The sequence below is a fragment of the Physeter macrocephalus genome, chromosome 14 (genome assembly GCF_002837175.3).
Source record: "Physeter macrocephalus isolate SW-GA chromosome 14, ASM283717v5, whole genome shotgun sequence".
Classification (NCBI taxonomy): domain Eukaryota; kingdom Metazoa; phylum Chordata; class Mammalia; order Artiodactyla; family Physeteridae; genus Physeter; species Physeter macrocephalus.
The window spans coordinates 25,557,847-25,580,834 of NC_041227.1; the positions used below are offsets into that span (position 1 = coordinate 25,557,847).

The 22,988-nt window shown below is 48.3% G+C and overlaps 1 long non-coding RNA gene across 1 annotated transcript in view; it reads left to right on the forward strand.

Annotated features, from left to right (window-relative positions):
- The window catches only part of LOC129392750 (uncharacterized), a 41,742-nt gene extending 22,105 nt beyond the window's left edge, over positions 1-19,637 (forward strand). The window contains exon 3 of the long non-coding RNA XR_008619201.1: positions 19,412-19,637. This is a non-coding gene — a long non-coding RNA (uncharacterized lncRNA). The remainder of the gene's footprint in view (positions 1-19,411) is intronic.
- The last annotated feature ends 3,351 nt before the right edge of the window (positions 19,638-22,988 follow it).

Below are 22,988 nucleotides of genomic sequence, written 5' to 3' on the forward strand. Positions count from 1 at the left end.
GATCCCGCAAGCCGCACAGCATGGCCAAAAAAAAAAAAAAGATCTAAGATGTAGATCCAGGCTCTCCCCTGAGCTCTAGACACTGATATTTGGCTGCCCATCAATGTGCCCACACCTGTTCCTCCTGCAGTTCTCTTGGACTCAGTAAAGGGCTGCCCTTCAAGCCACTGCTCAGGCCCAATACCAAGGAGGGACCTCCTTGCCTCCTCTCATCTCACCCCTGCTTCTTGTCCATCAGCTGGTGCTGTTGGTCCCATCTCTTAACATACCTCTGGAATCCCATCCCATCTCCCCAACCCCACCGTCACTTTTGTCTGTCAGCTGGACTTTGATGTCAGGAACCCCATGCAGCTGTGTAGACAACATCAGTTTCACACTTGAGAGCTGATGGCTGGGGCGGATGTGGGCTTGTGAGGACACAGCTGGGGACCCCAAGGTCTAGATGTGAGTCCTGCTTATGTTGCTATCCGTTGTATGATCTTCAGTAAGCTGCATCCCCTCCTGGTCTCAGTTTTCTCCTCCCTGAAATGGGTATGAATGTGTCTGTCTCACTGGGCAGTGGAGAAGGTCCAATGAGATAACTTTGTCCGTGGTGAGGGGAGGGGAGGCCTCCAGTAGGAGGCAAGGATTTTATTCCACAGGTATTTATTGCACACCTTTGTGCCAGGCACTGTGCTTGGTTCTGGGGATGTGATGGCAGACAAGAATGTCACTGTCTTTGCTCTCAGAGCTTTACTGGTGGTAGGAGAATGGGGAGACACCCCATAGAGGAGGGCACCCCTGGCAGGGGGCATGGCATAAGCAAGGGTGTGGAGGTGGGATGGATGGCAGTGCAGGGGTGGGGAATGGGAGACACAATCTCCTGCCCTAAGCTGTGGGAGAACCCGTGAGAACCTCAGACATCAAATTCAGTTCAGGGCCCCCACGCAGCAACACTGGAGACCCCTTTGTAGAGGCCAAGGAAGGAGCCCTCACTGCCAGGCTGTGGGGAGCCACCTTCTTGCTCCTGTTGCACAGTGCCCCCTTGACTGGGAGCCCCAGGCTAGGGCCTTCCCCAGCAGGGACACCCCTCCCCAAGAAGCCATGACCTGGCAGAGTCTCTGGGATGCTCGTGATGACATTTCCTACCTGGGCTCCCAGTCAACTCCTGGTTGGCCACTGTGGGAATCTCACCTTTTGAGTCCCCAGGGCCCAGTTCTCTGCCTCCGAGGCTGGAGGTGAGACCATGCCCTGGCTTAGGAGTTAGCAAAAGACCCGTGTGTGTGTGTGTGTGTGTGTGTGTGTGTGTGTGTGTGTGTGTGTGTGTATGTGTATGGGTGAGTACATGCGAGAAACAGGCGGAGACAGAGAATGAATCTGAGTTGAGAGAGAGATTAAGGTGAGTGTGTGTATGTGTGAGAGAGAATAAATTGTGTGTGTGTGAGTGTGTAGAGCATGAAAGATCACCCCTGCCCAGGCCAGGCAGCTGGACTAATGGTCCATTTCCCCCTGGTCCGGAGGCCTCCTCCAGGCCCTCAGCTGCCCTGATGGGCCAGGTCAGCCCCCCCAACGGGAGCCCCCAGCCGCTCCCCACTCGGCTTTCCTTGTATTGTGCGCAGCCTGGTTCCTCGAGGAAATGGGGCGGCTGCTGGGTGCGGGGGCGGCCGCCAGCAGCCCCACCCCCTTCCCCCCATTGTCACTCCTGGCTTTGGCCCCTAGCCCCTGCTGCTGACACTAAAAATAGTCTTGTTCACAGGGAGACGGCCGCACCCCTGAGCGGGCTTCCAGGCTGGGCGTGAGGTTGGGGTTGCCAGGACAGAGCTGTCCCTGGGGGGTGATGTGCCCCCATCGAGTGACCTAGGTCAAAGCACAGTAGGGCTGTGTGACCTCAGGTCACCTTCTTCCTCTCTCTGAGCCTCAGTTTTCTCATCTGTCAAATGGGGATAAGGACCCCTACCTGCTGGGGTTGCTCTTGAGAGTGAACAGAAGTGTGGCTGGGTCCCGAGGGCTCTGTTCTTGTCCATGCGGGGGTTGGGTGCTACCTGAGTATCTGGAGAGCCTGAGGCGAGAGGGCATAACATGCCTTTAACCTTGTTCCATTTTCAGTGGCTGGCAAGGGCCTCCAATTTCCCCCCAAACAGAGGAGCTGAGGTGCTGAAGAGACCTCCTGGGAGTCTAGAGGCATCTGCAGGTGTGCCATGTGGGACCTGGCAGGTGCCTTCTGTCTGAACCGCCGAGATCTGTGTTAGCTTACACTGTGAATTTTGTGGCCGGGCTGGGACTTGAACCCATGTCTCCAGCTTCTGAGGGTAGTGTTTTTTCCGCTTTGAGGGGCTGCCTCCATGCCTATGACTCTACAGACTTCCTGGCTGCATCACCTTGTTTTTAGTCCACAAACATGATTCATCCCAAAGGAAGATGTTGGGCAGTGGGTGTTGAGCCCTGAGCTGGGGGCTGGGCAGCTCCCCTGGAGCCTGTGTGGGTGGACAGCTGCCCTCACTGTCCTGTGGCCACTGAGATGGGCCTACAAAGGAGGGATTATCTGTGTGTCTGTCTGTATACTGGGCTCTTTCTTTCTTTCTTCCTTTGCTCTTTTTTTTTTTTTCAACCATTATATATTTCAGACATGGGTTCTGTTATATACTTTCAGGATCTGGAACCCTTAGAATTACTCTTGTCACAGCTGCAATTATATATGTGTTTCTGTGATTATCTGTGTCTCCCACTAAACCTGGACCTTAGGGCAGAGACTGAGACTTTATTATTAATTCATGTATCCCTCGAGACAAATACAGAGTGAATGTTCTCCTATGCAGACCCTGATTCTGTGCAGGTTTGTCTCCATCCACTTGTATTTGGGGATTTGTGAGGACGCCTTGTCACTTGGTTTTGATGTAAATCTTGTCCATGGGGTTTTGGTTTGCCAACTAGTTGCTTTGCCTGTTTTGATGTGGGGATTTGGGAAGATTCAAAAACTGTGTTTCCACCACAGTCACAGCCATCTTCCCAGAATTCTGACTCTTTCTGAATATTTATGCATATGGAAAAAAATCAGTACTCAAGGTGTTGAGTGATGGGTCTCCCTGAGACCCTGGAGATGACCACTGTTCCCAGATCGGGGCTCCTTGCACATCAAGCAAATGTAGGTACTCAGCCTGGTTCTTACACAGACACCGGTGTATCCTGCTTTTTGCATTGCACTTAGCACTGTGTTTTGACATCGTTCCAAGTCAGTATACAGAGTACTTCCCCATTTAAAACTAAAAATGGCTGCATATAAAGCAGGGACTTTTTGTACCATGGACCCCTTTGGCATCTGGTGATAGGATGTACCCCTTATCATAATCATGTTTTTTTAAGCACATAAAATAAAGTGCATAGGATACAAAGGGAGCCAATCATACTGAGATGCCATTACCACAATAGCAACAAGGGTTTGTGATGCAGTAATAGACAAGCTTCTTTATTAACACATTAAATAAAAGGTGTGCAGGCAGGTATGGGGTCTCAGTGAGCTTAAACAATACATGGAGGGGTCTGCAAGTGCTGTGATGTCAGACTTAAGTGTCTCCAACTTCTACTGTGACAAGGTCACTGATGACCCTGCCAGGGCTCGTGGTCCACATTTGTACTTGAAGGAAATGCTGCGTTTCAGTTAGAGGTTAGTGAATATAAGGTTGTTATTTCGTTCCTATCCAAGTTCACAGAGCCCTTGAGTTCTGAACCCCAGGTCCAGAACCTCTGCTAAAAATTATGGCCGCCCTCACTTTATTCAACCAGTGTCTTATGGAAAAGTCACCGTCTCAGCATTTCTCCAAGTCCCATTGTTGCACAGATGGGGAAACCGAGGCCCAGGCTAAGGAGTGGACTGGGGTGGCAGAGCCCCGGGTCCTGACTCTGGGCCCAGGCGCTTGCCCGGCTCCTCCCCCGCCAGGCTGGTGGCAGGGAATCCACCAGGAGCAGGTTGGCAGCTGGTGTCCTGTCCTGAGAGTGACCTGGCCCCGCCTGCGCCCTGCACCGCCCTGGCCGGCACAGCTGTGGATGTGACAGGAGGCTTGGCTCCGATTCACCCAGGCACATTCCTGGCCCAGCCACTATTTTTTTTTTTTTTTTGGTGACTCTTTCTCCCACACCCCCAACCCTCACCCCCCTTTTCCTCAAAAATGCTCTGTCTCTCCCCAGAGGGTCCCTTTGGGCGGTGGCTCCTGGAGGGAAATGCGGCCTGGATTTCCTGGAACATGCGGAGCTGGAGTCCCAGTGCTGGGAGGAGGGAAGCTGCTGGCAGCAGAGCAACACCCGCCCCCAAACATAACTGGGTTCTCTGGAGAAAGGGGGTGAGCTGGAGCCTCAGGATTCACATTTCATTGGGCCCTCCTAGAAGAGGCGCCTCCTGCTACAGTGATGGGCTGCTGTGAGATGCACCCCCCCCTGCCTCCCCTCCCCGGGAATCGTGGCTCTGTGACCTTTGGGGCTCTGTGACCTTGGACAAGCCCCATATTCTGGCTGAGCTCTGGTCTCCTCGCTCCTTAGTATGGGGTCTGTGATCAGGACCTGCCAAGGCCTGTGGATGGTCCAGTGAGGGGATGGCTGTGCACCAGCCCTTCCCAAACCCGAAAGCCCAGCACCAGCAAGCTAGGTGTTTGGGGGATGTCGGGGATGCAGTTTTGGGGGATACACTGGGGCAGGGGTGGGACTGGAGACCCTCTGTCCTCCTTCATTTATTCATGTGACAAATACTTGTTGAGCACTTACCATTGTGGGGCTCAGCAGTGAACACAGGAGACCAGGCTCAGACAATCAACAGACATGTGAAAACCCCCATACAGTCGGGAAGAGATGAGTACTGTGGGGAAAAGTAAAGCAGGGAGCAAGGGTTGGGGGAGGGCCTCTGCTGGGGGACAGGAGAGCCGAGGCATGAATGAAGGAGGCGGGGCTGCAGAGGGAGCAGTGGGTGCAGAAGGCTCCGAGGTGGGAGCAGGTGAGGGGGCAGGAGGCCTGTGCGGGGTGACAAGATGGACCGAGAGAGACTGGAGGGGGCAGGAGGCCTGTGCGGGGTGACAAGATGGACCGAGAGAGACTGGGGGCTTGTAGCCCGATAAGGGCTTTGGCTCCATCCCTGAGAAGCCAACAAGAGCTCTGACACGTGCAGTGACATGTCTATAAACTAACCCACAGGGGTTGGGGGGCGTGGGGTGGGGCTGCAGGAGATGCTTTGAGACCAGGCACGGCTTCTTCCCAGCTCTGCGAGTATGGGCAAGGAGCTGTCCCCCTCAAGCCTCAGTTTCCTCCTCAGTAAAGGGGGGCTCATAGCACTCACATGGCTAAGAAGAAGGACCATGAAGGGCGTAGCTACAGCTTTCCATGGTGGGAACTGCTCTTTCTGTGGAAGCCACTCGCTTGGGCAGAGCTGAAGGCTGGCTTTGAACATGAGTGTAGGTGTGGCTTTGAATGAGACTGCTCAGCTTCTGGAGATGTGTGGGGTCATGACCTGGGATGAGGATTCCCCTGAGTTGTCTGCAGCCCCTCTCCCTTTCTGGGTACAAGCTGGATTTAGGGGAGCGAGGGTCAAGGAGCTGCCTTGAGATGTGTAGGCAGAGGAGGCTAGGGGTCCTCCTGGGTGTCTCTGCAGTCTCAGGATGCTCTTCCAACTCTTCCCCCTCCCTAGAGGGGGCTGGACCCATTGGTGTGCTCAGTCAGCCTCCCTCTCTCCCCTGTCCTCAGCCTCAGTTTCCTCATCTGTGAGGGGAGCACAGCAAATCCCAGCCCTGGTGGTGATGGGGAGGGTTGGAAAGCAGTGGTTTGTCATGGCTGATGTGCTTGGACAGGACCCCCTGTCGAGGAGGAGGGAACCCGCTTACCTGGGCACAGTGCTAAGTGCTGCCATGCATTAGCTGAAAGTCAGTGGGACCGTTTCACTCCACTGCAATCTTCAATGACCTCCTTTTGCTCTCCAGATGAAGAACAAACTCCTGTCACAGGTGCCCAGGCCTCCTGGCTCTTCCTCATTAATGCCAACTTTGTTCCAGCATCCAGGCCTTTGCATTGATTCCTATACCCTTCCCCCTTGGCTTAGTAAACTTCCACGTCCTGTTCAGCTGAGTTTAACTGCCTCTTCCTAGAGGAAGCCCACCCTGACCTGCAAACTGGGTCGGGTCTCATGTTCAATGGTCCTAATGGTGCCGCCTCTTCTCCTGGTAACACCCATCACTGTTGTAATTTCATGGTGTGATTGTTACTTGGTTATTGACTGTCTCCATATTAAGACTGTAATCCATGAGGGCAGGGACAGTGCCTCATTCAGAACTGTAGCCCCAGCATCCAACACAGTGCCTGCACATAGTAGATGCCCAATAAATGCCTGTGGGGTGATGGAGGAATCCTCTTGACAACCAGGGGAAGGAGGTGGTATTATTCCCTTTTTACAGATAAGGAACCAACGGCACAGAGAGGTTAACTAACACGCCCCAAGGTCACAGCACCAGAACAAAGCCAGAATCAGATGGTGTCTGTCTGGGGATGTCTCCCGGCCAGCAGGGCTCAGAATGTGGGCAGATGTGGTTATGCAGGGAGGAACTAGGACCATCTGGATAGGGAAGGGGTGTGGGGGTGAGCCCCACCCATCCGTGTTTTCTCCTATGGTGGTTTGTGGCTGTTTTCCTCAAGGGCAACTCAGGTGACCTTCAGGTTGGTCCCAGGGGCCGGCTGGGTGGAGGGCCCGGTCTGGCCCAGGCTGCTTTTCTCGCCGTTTGCCTGCTCCTGGCTTCACGCACAGATTACAACTTCCCCTCCACGGCTGTCTTACGCAGGCCACCTCCGGCTCGCCATTGTCTCATTGTTTGCCGAGGGAAGCTCCAGGAGGAAATTAACCTGCTGCTCACCCCAAGCAGGGAGTTTCACCCCCAGTCCCCACTGGGAATGCCTGGGGCCTGGGCAGGAGAGGGTGGGGGCAGGTAGTAGACAATACAACAGGCAGCCTTGAAAGGAGTGAGCTTCCAGGCAGGGACAAATGCAAGCAGAGGCTCCATTCCCTGGCAGATTTATTAGGCCCTATCACGGGCCAGACTGTGTGTCAGGGAACTGGAGATACAGATGCGAGACAAAGATCTTCTTAAGGACCCCGTAGCTAATGAGAGGCCCTGTGCAGGGGCCTCAGGGTCAAATGCCTCTGAGGTCTGGGCAGCTAACAGAAATCTGAAGGCATGTGGGCAATGGGGAGTGGTGGGGCATATAGCAAAATGAAGACTGCGGGCATCTCCTAACGGGCTTTAGATTCTGATTTCATTTTAACAAGGTGCTAAAGAAACAAAATGGATCCCCCACACTGGTGTAGCCTGCAGACTCCCAGTCTAGACCTTTAGAAGGGAATTCTTGTGTTGGGGTGAAATTGGGGTATTAGTTGTTATTGGTGTCCCACACCTCGTCCCCTTAGCCCACCACTGATTTTAGCTGGAGCTGTGGTGGGCACTTCCCAGCATGCTGACGTTCTCCCATTTCAAGCAGCTCTCAGTCATTTGGCTTCTCTGAAGCCTTGGGAACTCTCAGCCAGGACTTGGGAGGAATTGACCCGCCCAGGGGCAACCCTCCATCACAGGGTGAGGGCCGGGGGGGATGGGAGTTGGTAGATAATTGTCTCAGCCTCTTATCCACTGGAGGTGATTCCCCTTGGCTGCTCAGAAGGTTAGCGGTGAGATAGGGCACCTGTCACCCATGTTAGAAACTGACTCAGTCACTCCCTTTTTTTTTTTTTTTTAATTTAATACATTTATTTATTTATTTTTGGGTGCACTGGGTCTTCATTGCTGGGCGCGGGCTTTCCCTAGTTGTGGCGAGCGGGGGCTACTCTTCGTTGCGGTGCGCGGGCTTCTCACCGCAGTGGCTACTCTTTGTTGTGGAGCACAGGCTCTAGGCACACGGGCTTCAGTAGTTGTGGCATGCGGGCTCAGTAGTTGTGGTGCACAGGCTTAGCTGCTCCGCGGCATGTGGGATCTTCCCAGACCAGGGCTCGAACCCGTGTCCCCTGCACTGGCAGGTGGAGTCTTAACCACTGCGCCACCAGGGAAGTCCCACTCCCTTTTTTTATTGCTTTTCCTCCCTTCCTTGTTTCACTCTCCCAGATCCCCCTTGCTTCCTGGGCTACTTGGCACCCAAATCCTTGTCTCAGGTTCTGCTTTCGGGGGAATCCAAACTAAGACAATCTCTAACAGGTGGAGTCTTAACCACTGCGCCACCAGGGAAGTCCCACTCCCTTTTTTTATTGCTTTTCCTCCCTTCCTTGTTTCACTCTCCCAGATCCCCCTTGCTTCCTGGGCTACTTGGCACCCAAATCCTTGTCTCAGGTTCTGCTTTCGGGGGAATCCAAACTAAGACAATCTCTAACATTCTTTCTGAATACATAATATAAGGTTATGATTCTAACCTTACGTGATTCTAAGATTGAGTGACTTTAACTCTGTGATTACAAGTTTTCATATAACTCTGTGATTACAAGTTTTCATAAGTTGACCCATCTGTGATTCCAGAATGACATCATGCTAATGTGGCCAAAACACACCTCTCAGCCATGTACTCAGACATACAAAAAACGTTAACACTCCATTTTCTATAAGGATTTTGCTTCTCCTGAGCTCCTATTTTTCCTGATGTAAAAGAATGCAAACTTCAATCAAATCTAGACAAAAAAATAGTCATTTCAGATTTGAATGAAATTGAGTGAGTCAAGATTTCCCCTTCCTCCCTTTTTTCCTGGGTTGATTTAAGTCCTGGATGGGTGGGAACATCTTGATATTGGTTGGGGTTCAAGGAGAAGGTCTGTGACTGGTATTTCTCAAGATGTAGCAGCCCACATGGCCCTCCGGCGTGCCTCCACCACTGCCACTGGGAAAAACCCCACCCATGTTAATACTTTGACTTCTAGGGTCAAAGAAACATAGTTCTTCCTGGGCCACTAAGTGTAAATACAGTTACAGCCACTCCATTCTTAGTCACCTGGGAAACGATCTGAACATGTTTTGCACCTAACAGGGCCCTGATACGCAAATTCATTATTCAATCTAATACATTTGCTGAGCATCTACTGTGTGTTGGGCATTGTGCCAGGCGCTGAAGATACACAGATGAAAAGACAGGCATGGTGTCATTCACAAACCAAATAAAATGTATAAATTTATAACTTACATATCATGGTGTCTGTTAGGAAGGAAACAAATAGGATGGGCAGAGAACGCCTCTTTGAGGAGTTATCCTTTAAGCCAAGACTAAGAGTCTAAGGTCAGGAGAAGCCACCAAAAGACCTGTCAGGAAAAGGAGATGTCTGAGTTGTATCTGCAGCTGTAAACATTTTGTAATGTTGAAGGCATCTCCTGTATTTTACACCTTACCTTTCCCCTGTTTGTTAGTGGCCTCCATCACCTTAGAGAGGGGATAATGAGGCAGAAATGGAAGACATTTTTTTCTGAGTCTCAAAGCCTAAGCTTTTGGTTTGGAAAAATGATGGAATTTAGTCAAAGCCCTGGGGAATTTGAGGGTATGCAATTTATACCCTCAAGAGAAGAATAGATGAGTCAGAATTGGTTTTCCTCTTTAGGAAATGAGATAAAGATTATCTGAGAGGTGGGGAGAAAGGCAGTGTAGCAGAGATACTTAGTCGTCATGCAATTATTGGATTTCCCCTTCTTCTGTAGCGGCAGATGGCCACAGAGCTGAAGACGACATTTCCCAGTGTCCTTCGTCATTAGATGCGGCTGCATGACCAGGTTCTGACAAGGGATATGTGAACCCAATGGTGTGTGCAACTTCTGGGTCATGTATTTAAAGAAAAAAGGGACATTCTCTCACCACTCCTCTTCTACTCCTGCCAGCTGGAGTTTGACATGGTGGTAGAATCTGGAGAGGCCATCTTGGACCACAAGATGGAAGCCACATGTGAAGGACGTCAGGGCAACAAAGTGGAAGGAGCCAGGGTCTCTGACATCATGGGACTCCATATCAGCTGCACTTCTTACCCTCTACTGGTTAGTGAGAGAGAAATCAACTTCTATCTTTTTTAGGACATAGTTTGGCCTGTGTTACACTAGCTGAACTCGCATCCCAAGTAATACAGAGGGTCGGATATAGGAAGCTAGGGAGTGATTAGATACTGGTGTGTGACCCTGAAGAAAGAATACAGAAACCCCAGGTAACCTTAAGGGATCAGAGAGCAGGACTTAACGGTCCCACTCCTGCATTAAACCTAAGGAAGCCATGAACCTAGATGTCTGAGTAGGTGTGCAGGCCCCCTGGACCAGGAGCCTTTCTGCACACACAGGGAGGTAGGGGATTAGGTGACCTGAAAGGAGAAAGTGAAAGAAGACACCCAGAATTGACCAAGATTAAGTTTCTACCACTCAGTGGAATGGAGGCTATTTATTTTGGATGTGGCCTGAGGGTTACACCTGCTGTACTTCTCCTCCTCCTCCTTGCTCTTCTTCTTCCTCTTCTCCTCCTCCTCCTCCTCCTTCTTCCTCTTTTCTTCTGCTCCTCGTCCTCCTTCTTTTTTAAAAAATAAATTTGTTTTATTTATTTATTTTTGGCTGCGTTGGGTCTTCGTTGTTGCTCACGGGCTTTCTCTAGTTGCGGCGAGTGGGGGCTACTCTTCCTTGCGGTGCGCGGGCTCCTCATTGAGGTGGCTTCTCTTGTTGCAAAGCATGGGCTCTAGGTGCATGGGTTTCAGTAGTTGTGGCGCATGGGCTCAGTAGTTGTGGCTCGTGGGCTCTAGAGCGCAGGCTCAGTAGTTGTGGCTCACAGGCTTAGTTGCTCTGCGGCATGTGGGATCTTCCCGGACCAGGGCTTGAACCTGTGTCCCACTGCATTGGCAGGCGGATTCTTTTTTTTTTTAAAGAAGATTTTGGGGGTAGGAGTTTATTAATTAATTAATTTATTTTTGCTGTGTTGGGTCTTCGTTTCTGTGCGAGGGCTTTCTCTAGTTGTGGCAACCAGGGGCCACTCTTCATCGTGGGTCGCGGGCCTCTCACTATCGCGGCCTCTCTTGTTGCGGATCACAGGCTCCAGACACGCAGGCTCAGTAGTTGTGGCTCACGGGCCTAGTTGCTCCGCGGCATGTGGGATCTTCCCAGACCAGGGCTCGAACCCATGCAGGCAGACTCTCAACCACTGCGCCACCAGGGAAGTCCCTCCTCCTTCTCCTTCTCCTTCTCCTTCTCCCTCTTCCTCTTCTTCTCCTCCTCCTCCTCCTCCTTCTCCTCCTTCTCCTCCTCCCAGTATATTTTTGGCTGAGCACCAACGCTCAGGTTCAGATCCAACTCATCCATCAGCCTGCTGTGTGGCCTTGAGCATGTTGCATTTCTCTGACCCGGGGTGTTCTCACTGGGAACATAAAGGGGTTGAACTCCAGGATGTCCAAGGTGGCTCTTTCTTCATTAATGTTCTGTGGATCTTCTCTGTATCTGATACTGAAGTGGGTTCAGGAAAAGTGTGAGAAAGTGTCTCTCTTCCAATTCATGGAAGAATTGGACACAAACACATGGGCATACAGGTATATACACACTTAAACAAATAAATGTGAATAACCAAACATCACAGTAGCCAAGAGGAAATATAGCATCAAGGTTTAAGATGCAGGCTTTGGAATTGAACAGACCAGAGTTTTACCCCCATCTTCATCACTAACTAGCTGGTGACCTTGGGCATGTCACTGTACTTCTTGACTTCCTCACGTTTAAACTGAGGGTAATAATAGCTACCTTTAGGGCTGTCATGGACAGAAAATGAGGTAATATATGTAGAGCACCAAGCTCAATGCTGAGCATATGGTAGGCACTCAGTAAATGGTTGTATTGATGAAAACTATGAATCATGGTAGGAACCCGTGAAATGTAGGAAAGGGCAGGGCAAGGAGGTCTCAAATGTAGACTAGAAGGCTCCCTGGGGGCAGGGTTGAGGGGCTCTTGGAGGAGGCAAAGCATGAATGATGCAGGGATGTGTAAAATTGTTAGCAGAGGGGAGGAGGTACTACTAGAGGGAGAAGGAGAAAAGAGACACAGAAGCAAGGTGGAGCCAGGCTTGAGAAAATCTCTTCCTCCCACTGGACCGTATTTTCCTCATTTGTAAAGTGAGCATAACAATATCTGCCTTGCAGTGTTGTTGCAATGATTACTAGAGATGACATAAGTCAAGCGCCCATGAAGAGGCCTGGCTCATGGAAGCTTATCAAACATCAGTTTCATTCCTCTCCCAGGAAAGAGGGAGTCACAAAATATCAGGGTTAGAAAGACCCTCAGAAATTATCCATGGTAACACACATGCCTATACATGAACTGTTCACACATCATCAGTCTATCCGGCTATCATTCATCCATTTTTCCTACATCCATTCAAACACCAATGATTCATTTATCACCCATCCACCATCCATCTAGCCAAACGTCTATTCATCCTTCACCCACCATCTATTCCTATCCATCATCATGCATTCACCACCAACACACTATCCATTTACCTATCATCCATTCTATATCCACCCTTCATCAATCTGTTTTATCACCCATACATCCATTCAGCCAGCCACCCAGCCAGCCATCATAATTCCATCTATCCATTTATCTATCATCCATCCATCATTCATCTGTCCACCATTCACCAGTCATTAATAGCCATCCACCATCTTTCATGCATTCATTAGTTCCTCATTCACCCATTCTTTATGCATCTGCTTATCCCTCATCTATCCATCCGTTATTCCATTTGTCATTTATCTTTCCACTGTTTCTCATACATCAAGTATCCACCCAACATATATTCCTCATTCACTTCTTCGTATCTATCATTCACAAGCCAATCATCAACTCACCAATCTATTCTTCACCTATTCCTCTTCCATCTACCATCCATCCTTCATTCATTCTTTTACTAAATATCTATCATTTATTAGGCACATCTATCATCATCTATGCAACTGACATCTATAAAAACACAATTAATCTAAACATTTCATCATCCATTTGTATCCATCTATCCAGTTGTCCATCCACATATGTTTCATTTTCCATGTTACCTGCTAGGTAATCTGCACTAGGGATACAGACTAAATAAACTACAATCTGTCCTCAAGTAGTTCAGAGTCTAGTAGAGAAAGACAGACAAGCCAGGAAGTAGTTAAACATAATGTGATGATGTGATGGCTACTGTTACAGTGGAATGATTGTACCAAGCACCGTGGGGGAGAACACAGAGGAAAGAGCCATAAACTCTGTCTGAGGGAATGAAGGAATTATTCACAAAAGGGGTGGCTATTGAAATGGGTCTTGAAGGATAAGTAGAAGTTCACCTGGTGTTTTTGTGGGGGGGAAAACTGAGTCCTAAAGCAGGGAAATGAGTGCACAACCATACTGAGAGCAACAGGGTAGAGACTTGTAACTAGGCCTGCAGCCTCCTAGACAAGTGTTTCCACTTGCCAAATCTGGGAAGACATGTAAGTGAAGAAAGCCCACCTCAAAGCAGGGGAGAGGCTGCTGTTTCTGAATGGGGTGGTGAAGGGGATTTCCTTGGACATCGGCCCTCCATTCAGGGACAGGCGACGGCAGTAGCACCAGGAACTGGCACGGATTTGACAAAGGGAAGAAAAGAATGGCCTTGGGAGGGAGTGAGGTGAGGTGAAGTTGGATCAGAAAGGAGACCCCTAGCATCTCCTTGCCTTTACTCAGGTAATTATTAATAATATTGTTACACGGCAATATTGTTACACTCTCGCAGCTATGTTTTATTCAGCACAGACTATGTGTTAAGCTTTCCATGCATTATCTCATTTTGTTCCCCACCTGCAGAAATCCTAAGAAGCAGTTATTATGTTTATTTACATTTTACAGATGAGGAAACTGAGTCTCTGAGAAGGTAAACTAGGAGTTAAATCTAGTTCATGTGGCTACAAATTCCATGTCTTTCCCACTCTGCTTCCTCTCTCTCATGGTCCTTTGGGCATGGTATATTGTTAGGCTAGTCACTGAGCATGGGGGATGAGTAGGGAAGGAGGAGGGGTGGTAGGAAGAGGAGAATCATACATGACTTAGACTAAATTACTTATGTACTAAAATGTATGCTCCATCACAGTGGAGATTCTCTCTGTATCCCCAGACTTTTAAACAGTGCCTGGCACATAGTGGACAAAAAATATTGGTTCTTGTTTGAATTCTATTACAAAGAAAATGGATGACCAACTAGAATAGAGAGCATATAGGCTCATTTGTTCTAAGTAATCCTAAGTAACTCAAATCCTAAGTCATGATAGCATAAAGAAGATAGAATTTTATTTCTCTCAGGTCTGGATGTAAATAATCCAGGACTAGCTCGATGGAGTTGGGGTCCCAGGCTCCTCCTATCTTGTAGCTCTCCCATCCCTAGGGTGTTGCCTGGTCCCTATGGTCTCAGATGGCTCCCCCATGTCTACACCACAGCCAGCGGGCAGGGGGTGGAGGGGTGGGGAAAGGCACCATTTGCGTACCATTGGTCAGAATTTAGTCACATGGCTAGAACTAGCTGCAAGGGAGAAGCTGGGAAATAGAGTCTGTTTTGTGTGGCTAAGTGTCCGGCTAAAAGTGAGAGGTTTTACTTCTATACGAGAAGGGGAGAATGGGTATGAGGGGCAACCGGTGGTCTCTGTCACAAATAAGGAGCCTATGTGTGGCCACCAGTGTTCTTCATGGTGTGAAGACTCCATAGGGACATATATGGTCTCTCCCACTAGACTGCGAGCTCCCTGATGGCAGGGGGCTACATTTAATCACCCTGATATCCCTGGCAGCTTCTAGCTCAGACTTAGGAAAAAGGACCTCTCAGACCTTGGATAGAGTTTTGATGATATGATAGAATCAGAACAAGTGGGTTAGAGGGCTTTTGCCTGGTGATGATCAAAATGGAAAGGACTAAAGGTCAGGCTGGGCGTCTGGGAGGCGGCCAGCAACAGTGGAGGGACTCAGGAAGGTGACTTACAAGAGGGCTGCATTGGGTGAAGGGGCAGAAAAGAGTCTGGGAAGGAGGAGGCGGTGTGGGGGGTGGAAGAGACAGCACAGTAATCGCAGCTCTTCCTCAATAAAATGCTCAGCAGCCCACAGAGCATCTTGGCCTCTGCTACCTCATCAGTGAGGATAGGTGGTGCCTGAAGTTGAACAGGGGACGTGCAGTGTGTCTTGAATGCCACCAGCTCATCCCGTTCCTATCAGAGAACCAGCACTGGTTTCCTCCCTCCCTCCCTCCCCTCCTTCTTTCTTTCTTTCTTCCTCCTTTCCTCCCTCCCTTCTTCCTTCCTTCCTTCTTTCCTTTCTTTCTCCTTCTGTTTATTTAGTTTATCCCAGAAATTTGAAAGCATTCCATCTTGTACTGGGAGCTTTACAGAGGTGTCCAGGTCTATTCTAAACTGGGCAGCACATAACACATTCTCTCTCTCTCTCTCTCCATATATATATATATATATATATATATATATATATATATATATATATATATATATATGACGTATACATGTGTATATATACATATACATGCACCCAAGCATACATATGTATGTGTATATAATCACCTACTGTGTGTCAGTGCTAGCCACCCTGCTAGTCTCTGGGGAACACAGTGGGAAGCAAGTCAGACAAAGTCCTTGCCCTCATGGAGCTTATGGTCAGGAGAAACAGATAATATACAAATGAATGCACAAATAACTATAAATATTAAATTATTAAATCAGTGCTATGAGAAGTACAGAATTCTATGAGAACATATTCACTATTCAGCATTCATTATATAAATATTTAACAAGAGAGATTATATATGTTAAAAGGTAATTTTTGCAATAGAATAAAATCATGCTTCTTGTTCAAATATAAAATGAACATGTATCAAAGTTTTTGTTTAAATTATTAATTCATAAGGGAAACAATAGGTGTTAAAACTAATTCAAAGGAGAATCCAAAGCATATATATGCTGAAATTAATTTGCTAAAGATGCAAAACTATTTTCTTCCAAGAGGGATGGGAAAGGGAGTGGGAGGTGGGGGGACAGTTGTACCTCCAGCAGATAAAACTTATTTGCTTCTCTATGACCAAGAATTATTTGTATCACTATCAGTCTTGTTACAACTTACAGAGATGTACAATAGCTCAAAGATAAGGAAAGGCATCTACCACCATAGAATCAGTTAACCTGAAATGAGGTGAAGGCAAGGCATAGCATTCCATAGGACAGCCTGTTGTGGTTTTTGTTTTGTTTTGTTTTGCTTTTTGCCATTTCAAAGTCTTTTACAATTTTCCTTGATATGAGTCAGACCTGTACTAGGTACTGGTAATACAGAGGTAAACCATACAGACATAGTACCTCCCTCAGGGAGAATGTTATAATGTTCCCTTATGTTCTAATAGTGGGGCAGAGGGCTGGGGAACAGATAATTTTTGGAAGCCAAACTGTATCTTCGCCGTTTTTGTCTACTAGATCAGATTATAAAAGCACTTTATACCCTGAGAAAAACCAGGGCTCCTCTGTCTAGTTCTAAATCCCCAAATAATCAAAGCCTTGAGGATTTCCTGTGAATTACTGACTCCCTAACAAAAACAACTTTATTTCTTACTTCTGTAAAACTATGTCCAAAAATATGTGATTACCTTTGCAGGTATAATTATCAGGTGAGAAAATTGTTTTTTCTACCTTGGGCAAACTAATCCTTGGTAATTTTTTTCCCTTGAAATATCTGTTGTATCTTTTATTTGGTGATTTATCATTCTAAAACCTGGACCCTCTTGTAAAACTTCTTTTCAGGTAAATTTTTGTTTGCTTTCTAACTGCTTTTGTCTCTTAAGTTTTCTTTGAGACAACAAACAATTATACACACACACAAAAAAAACAACCGGGATAATTATAAACTGTTGTAAGCGCCATGAAATAAATAAATGTAGTGATCAATCAAGATGAACTGGGGACAACAAGGTCCTACTGTATAGCACAGGGAACTATATTCAATATCCTGTGTTAAACCATCATGGAAAAGAATATGAAAAAGAATGTATATATATAATATATAGCTGAATTCTTTGCTGTACAGCAGAAACTAACACAACATTGGACATCAACTATACTTCAATCAAAAAAAAGAAAAAGAAAAAAAAAAGAACTTGGGAAGAGGGAAAGATTGCTTTAGATCAGGGGTCAGCAAACTTTTTCTGTTAAGGGACCAAATAGTAAATATTTTAGGCTTTGAGGGACATCCAGTCTCTGTCACAATTCTTAAGTGAATTTTAATGGGAAAGCAACCATAGACAATATGTAAATGAATGTGCATGGCTGTGTTCCAATAAAACTTTACTTGTAAAAACAAGTGGTGGGCCAGATTTGGAATATGGGCCATTGTTTGCTAATCTCTGCTTTAAATAATGCAGTTTTGCAAGGACTTCCTGAGAAGATGATGTTTAAGATGCAGCCTGAAGAATGAGAAGAGGCTAGCATCCCAAGCAGCGTGGACAGGATGTGCAAAGGCCCTGGGGTAGAAAAGAGTTTGGTGTATCTGAGGAACAGTAAAGGGGCCAGTGGCAGAAGCACAGTGATAAAAGAGTGAATGAGTGAAAGTATGAATGAACTCAGTGACTAACACAAAGTCTGCTTACATAACAGGTGCTAATGTTTGTTTTTATTATTTAAAATTTGAGTCAGTAATATATTCATATAGTTCAAAAAGTATAAAAAAGGGATCCTGTGAAGAGTCTCATTTCCACTCTGTTTCCCATCTGCCTGGTTCCCACCTTTATTAGTTTCTCATCTTCCCAGAGTTTCTTCATGCAAATTTATGCAAATGAAAACTACATCATTAACCCCAGGCCATGCTTGGTGAGAGGAGCTGGGACTGAGCAGGCAGAGACTCCTCTGTCCATGAGACATGAACCAGAGCTCCAAACTTGAGTTCTAGCCAGGCTGGGCTCTGACCCCTCCCAACCTGGCCTGTGTGCAGGGGAGGCCCCTCCATGGGAGGGACAGCTTCCTAAGACTGGGACAGGTCCCACCTGAGCTGCTGCCAGGTGGAGCCACTCTCAGCTTAAGAACAACTGAGCCCAGAGTGGAATTTTCCTCCCTTTCCCGTTTTCCTTCAACTTGTTATTGAGGAGAAAGTCTCTGTGGAATGCTGGTGTGTTTTTAACACCTCTCTTAACACTTACTTCCCTTTTTAACAGAGAGCAGGCCTCCACCTCTGAGCCTTCGGCAGGCAGCCGGATCTGGCAAAAATTTAATGACATTGTTTTGTTTTCATTGTACTTATTTTTATGGTTACCTTCTATTTATGGCACAAGATACTGGTTTTCCATTTATGGAGGGATCTAAAGTTCCCTTTTGAGATGACTATATCTATGTTTTTAAAAGACAGTTCATTTAAAGAAAAAAAGTATTATATAACTGGCAGCACAGGTGGTACCCTGACATGGAAAAAATTGTAAAGAGGGACTTGATGGGCTGAAAAGGAGGCAATGCCTCTCAGGTCAAATGCCTCTCCCAAACCCTATTGAACAGAAAGGACCACTGAGGCTTAGCGAGGGGAAGGGACTCTTTCAAGGTCACATAGATGACATGGACTGAGAACTGGACCTCTCGATCCCCTTGTGGTGGGGACATTCTGTGCCAGAGGGATAGGGCAGAAGTCAGGGATCACGTGCACTTCCACGGGCCTGGCCACTGCACTGGCTAGGGTCAGGGTCTTCCCAAAGCTGGCCGAAACACAGACTGAGTGCAAAGAGGGCCCGGGTCATGGAGAGGAGGGAAGCATTCTGGTGTCCATCAACCTGAGTCCATGTGCTAGACCCTGGGCTGGGACCTTGCCCCAAGGGAGCTCACAGATTCGGGGCAAGACACATCCTACAAAAATAACTCAAGTTCCTGGTGGCAGTGTGGCCAGTGCTCCAACAGAGCCATAGCTGTTACATCTATAACTAGTGACCTCTGAGGCTTTTGCCTGCTGAGCGGCCATTTCTTTTGGAAAACCGCCCCTCCCCCACTCTTGGTTCTTGTAGCTCAGGCCGGGCAAACCCCACACCCACTTCAGAGACGAGCACAGAACTAGGCCTGGCTTTGTCCTTCTAGCCATAGGGGTTGGCACAAGGTTGGGCATGTGACCCAAGGTAGGCCAGTGGGGGTCTTCTCTTGGACTTTTGCTGGAACTACTAGGGGAAGGGGCTGCTCCAAAGGGGTTTCTAAAAGGATAAGTCATGATCTAGAGTTGCTGGCAGCCATCTTTGCCACCAAAAGAGGAGAGACTCTCTGAGAATGAAGAGAATGAAGCTGACATCCAGGAAAACAGGGATGAGAGATGGAGAAAGTTCTAATTATATCATAACATCACTTGGATTCAGCCATGAAATCGGTGCCCTGAACTCAGTTCTGGAAACCAATAACTCACTTTTTTTTTTTTTTTTCCATTAGCTATTTTGAGCTGGATTTCTGTCACTTACAACCGAAAGAGACCTGGCCAATTCCAGGCAGAAACACAGTGTCATGGGAAAGTTGGAAAGGGAGAGTGGTTGGGCTGATGAAGACTTGTCCGGGAATCCTGTCCTGTGGAGGTGGGATTGAGCAGGGTCTTGATAAATGAAGAGGATTTTGATGCATAAAGAAGAAGCGATCTTTCCAGTGAGGGGAGCAGCTCAGGCAGTGGGACAGTGCCCGGAATGGCACAGTCAGTGCGGCTGGAGAGAGGAGGGGGCTAGAGAAGTGGTGGGCAAGGGGCTGGCAAGGAGGGATATGCCCGAATTGTACAGAAATTCAGTCTATTCCTCTGCCTGTGTCCTCCTTCTGTGGAAGAGTGCCCTTTATCAGTGAATTTATCCACAGCCATTTAGTGAGCACCTACTACATGCCAGGTGAGGTAGCAGTGGGAAACACAGGCAAAGTCTATGCCTTCCTGTAGCTTCCGTTCTAGTCAAAAACTCTCTTCAGAGTCTTTCCTGGCCATCCCCACCCCAAGGTGCCTTAGCTGCCTCCTCTTCTGTGTTCCCTCAGCCCCCTGCCTCTTCTACCATCAGAGCCCGGAGCACGCTGTCACACATGGCTGCTTGGTTTGGTTTGATTTTTTACAAGTCTCTCCCTCTCCTCACCTCCCTGAACCCCCCAGTTCTCTGCTCATAATATGCTCTCAATAAATATTTGTTGAATAAATGAATAAGTTTGGAATGCGTCTTGCAGAAACAAGGGTTAAGGACTTGCTATGTGCCAAGCTAAATACTTCAGAGTCTGGATCTAATTTATTTTTCACAATCCTAGGGGGAAGCCACTATAATTAGCCCCATTTTAGAGATGAGAAAACCAAGGCTTGGTGAGATTAAGCAATTTTCCCACAGCCCTGTAACTTTGAAGGAGCGAAGCTGGCAGTGGAGAGTGCCCAGTTCAAAGCCATGGGCACATCACACAGCCAGGGGGAGGTGTCTTGGCATTATTGTGACCATGTTGGGGTTTCCAGGAGTCTCTGAACTTCATATGAAGCTCAGTTGTCCATGAGCTGTTTTTAGAGAGCAGGTTCATTGCCTTCATCAGCGCCTCAGAGGGGTTCTTGATAACCCCTACATTCAAGAAGTCCTTCTGCATACAAGAGAAAGGTGGAGAATTTTTGAATATTGGACTGATGAGGTCAAAGTCATGCTTTGGAAAGATCACTTTGGCAATTCATTGCAGCATTATTCACAAGAGAAAACATTGGAAACATCCTTAATGTCCACCCAAGAGTGGACACATTAATTATATTATGGTACTCCTTCCATAGAAGGGAATACCATGCAGCTGTAAAGATGAGTGAGGAATCTCTTTATGCACCAATATGGAATGATTCCAATACACATTTTTAAGTAAATGAAGCAAAGTGCAGACCAGGATGTATAATAAGCTTCTATTTTTGAAAAGGGAGTTAGCGGGTAAGATTATAGATCTAGATATGCTTCTCTGTGCATAGAATATCTTTGGCAATATTCACAAGAATATAGCCAATGGAAACCCTACCTCACATGGTTTTTATGAAGATTAAATGAATTAATATTAGATGATTGCTTAGAAGAGTGGCACTAGTAAGCACTAGAGGAGATTTTGTTGAATAAAATAAAAGAGGGATTGCCTCAGCAGACAGACAGGAGGTGATGGAGGCTGGGGGAGAGGCTTACTTTCACCCGATGCTCTTAGGTAACTTTTGAACTTGGTACCATGGGCAAATATTATTGATACATTTTTTTAAAGTTAAAATTAAATGTATCTAGATAGATAAAAGATAATCTGAGGGAATCAGAGACTGGAAGGAGGTCCCACCCAGAATCCCCGGAATGAGCTGGAATTGGTCAAAGGCTGCATTGTGTGGTGTGAAAATCAGGACGTGAGGAAAAAGGGGAGTGGGGGGGGGACACCAGAACACCCACGCCCCAGGGCCCACTATAAAAAGCACATTTAAAAACACCAGACTGGAAACGGTTTTTTTTTATTATTATTATTATTTTTTTAAATAGCAAAAGCTCGTCCCCCCAGGAGGCGTGTTGCAGCTGTGGCCGTGGCAGTTCCCAGGTGATGTCAGTCCTGGCCCTGTGCCAGCCCCGGCCCCTTGGAGACGGTCTTGGTGGGTTCAGCTTGACTGTTTTTCCTTCCTGAGACTTGAGGACACCTTCCTGTCTCAAAGAAAGCAGCCTTTCCAGGGCTTTCTGAGAGCCAGGGGCGGGGGAGGTGGTGGGCCTGGGCCGAGAGGAGAGGGGGAGGCGGGGGAAGATGGGTGAGGGGTGGGGAGGAGGGGGAGGCAGTGTCGAGAAGAGTGAGGGTCGGGCGAGCTGCACACAGGCCCAGATCCGGGTGACTTCTTAACCACCCCACAGGGGACAGGAGGGGGTGTGCTCCTTGGGAATCCGAGGCCCGCCTCCCTGACCCCTTCCTCGTCCTGCCCTGGCTGTTGCCTGGGGGGACGCACTGGGGTGGGGTGGGGTTGGGGGCAAGAGACGTTCCCACGGCGTTCACAGCTGGTCAGCGCCTTCTCTCTTCCCTAAGCTCTAAGCCCGTCCCTCTCTCCTTTATGGCTAAAGGCCCGTTGCCAGTATCTTCTGAGCTTCCAGGCGTGGGTTTCTACAGATGGGAAGAATAGCAGAGCTGGGTTTCGGGGTCTAACTGCACTCCTAGCTGTGTGACCTCAGGCCAGCCACTGCTCCTTTTTGAGCCCCATCTATGAAATGGGTAAAGCCCACCTTGCAGGGTGGATACAAGACCGCATGATGTGATGCAGGTTCATGGACCCAAACCCAGACGCTGAATCCCCCTGTGCGGGCTGGGGTGAAGACCCAGGCTGGTAGGATGACCTTTTCTGTCTTGTTCTGGAAGCCCAGCCTCTTGGCCCTTCAGCAGGTACCTGCTGAGCACCCACTGTTTGCCGGCACTGCGGGAGGCCCTGGGATGCTGCTGCGTGGTGGCAGCCAGAGGTGTCGTGAGTAGGGGTTCTGGCCCTGCTCAGTGGCCTGGGGAGAGTTGCCTCCTGCCTCGGAACCTCGACACTGAGCACGTGGGCAACGGGGGAGGGAGATTAAGGGGGCGGCTCTCGACACTGCATGCCTGGGTCCAAATCCTGACCTGTCATCCAGTGGCTCCTTGGGGAGCCATGAGGATGCTAACAGCCCCTGCCTCACGGGCTTGGGAGGAGTAGGTGAGTTATGGGGCTCACACCATGCCTGGCACAGATGCGGTGCTCTGTGAGCCTTCACCATTATTTTCTCCTGTGTCCGCAGAGGCTCGCCGTGCTTTGACTTGTTCTCAGAGCAGCTCTGGGCACTCAGAGGAGATGTGTCAGGGATTATCAGGTTACATTCAGGGGAGATCCAGGGACCCCCAGGTGCCCCATCACTCATCTCATGCAGGGGTGGCCTGGACAACTTTGCAGAACCTTTCACACTTGGCAAAACCTTTTCTTGCCTCAGAGGCATCATCCTTACATTTCCTCTACTCTCTCCCACTCACACATCCCCACGTACCTTGGAAGCACCCGTCATAC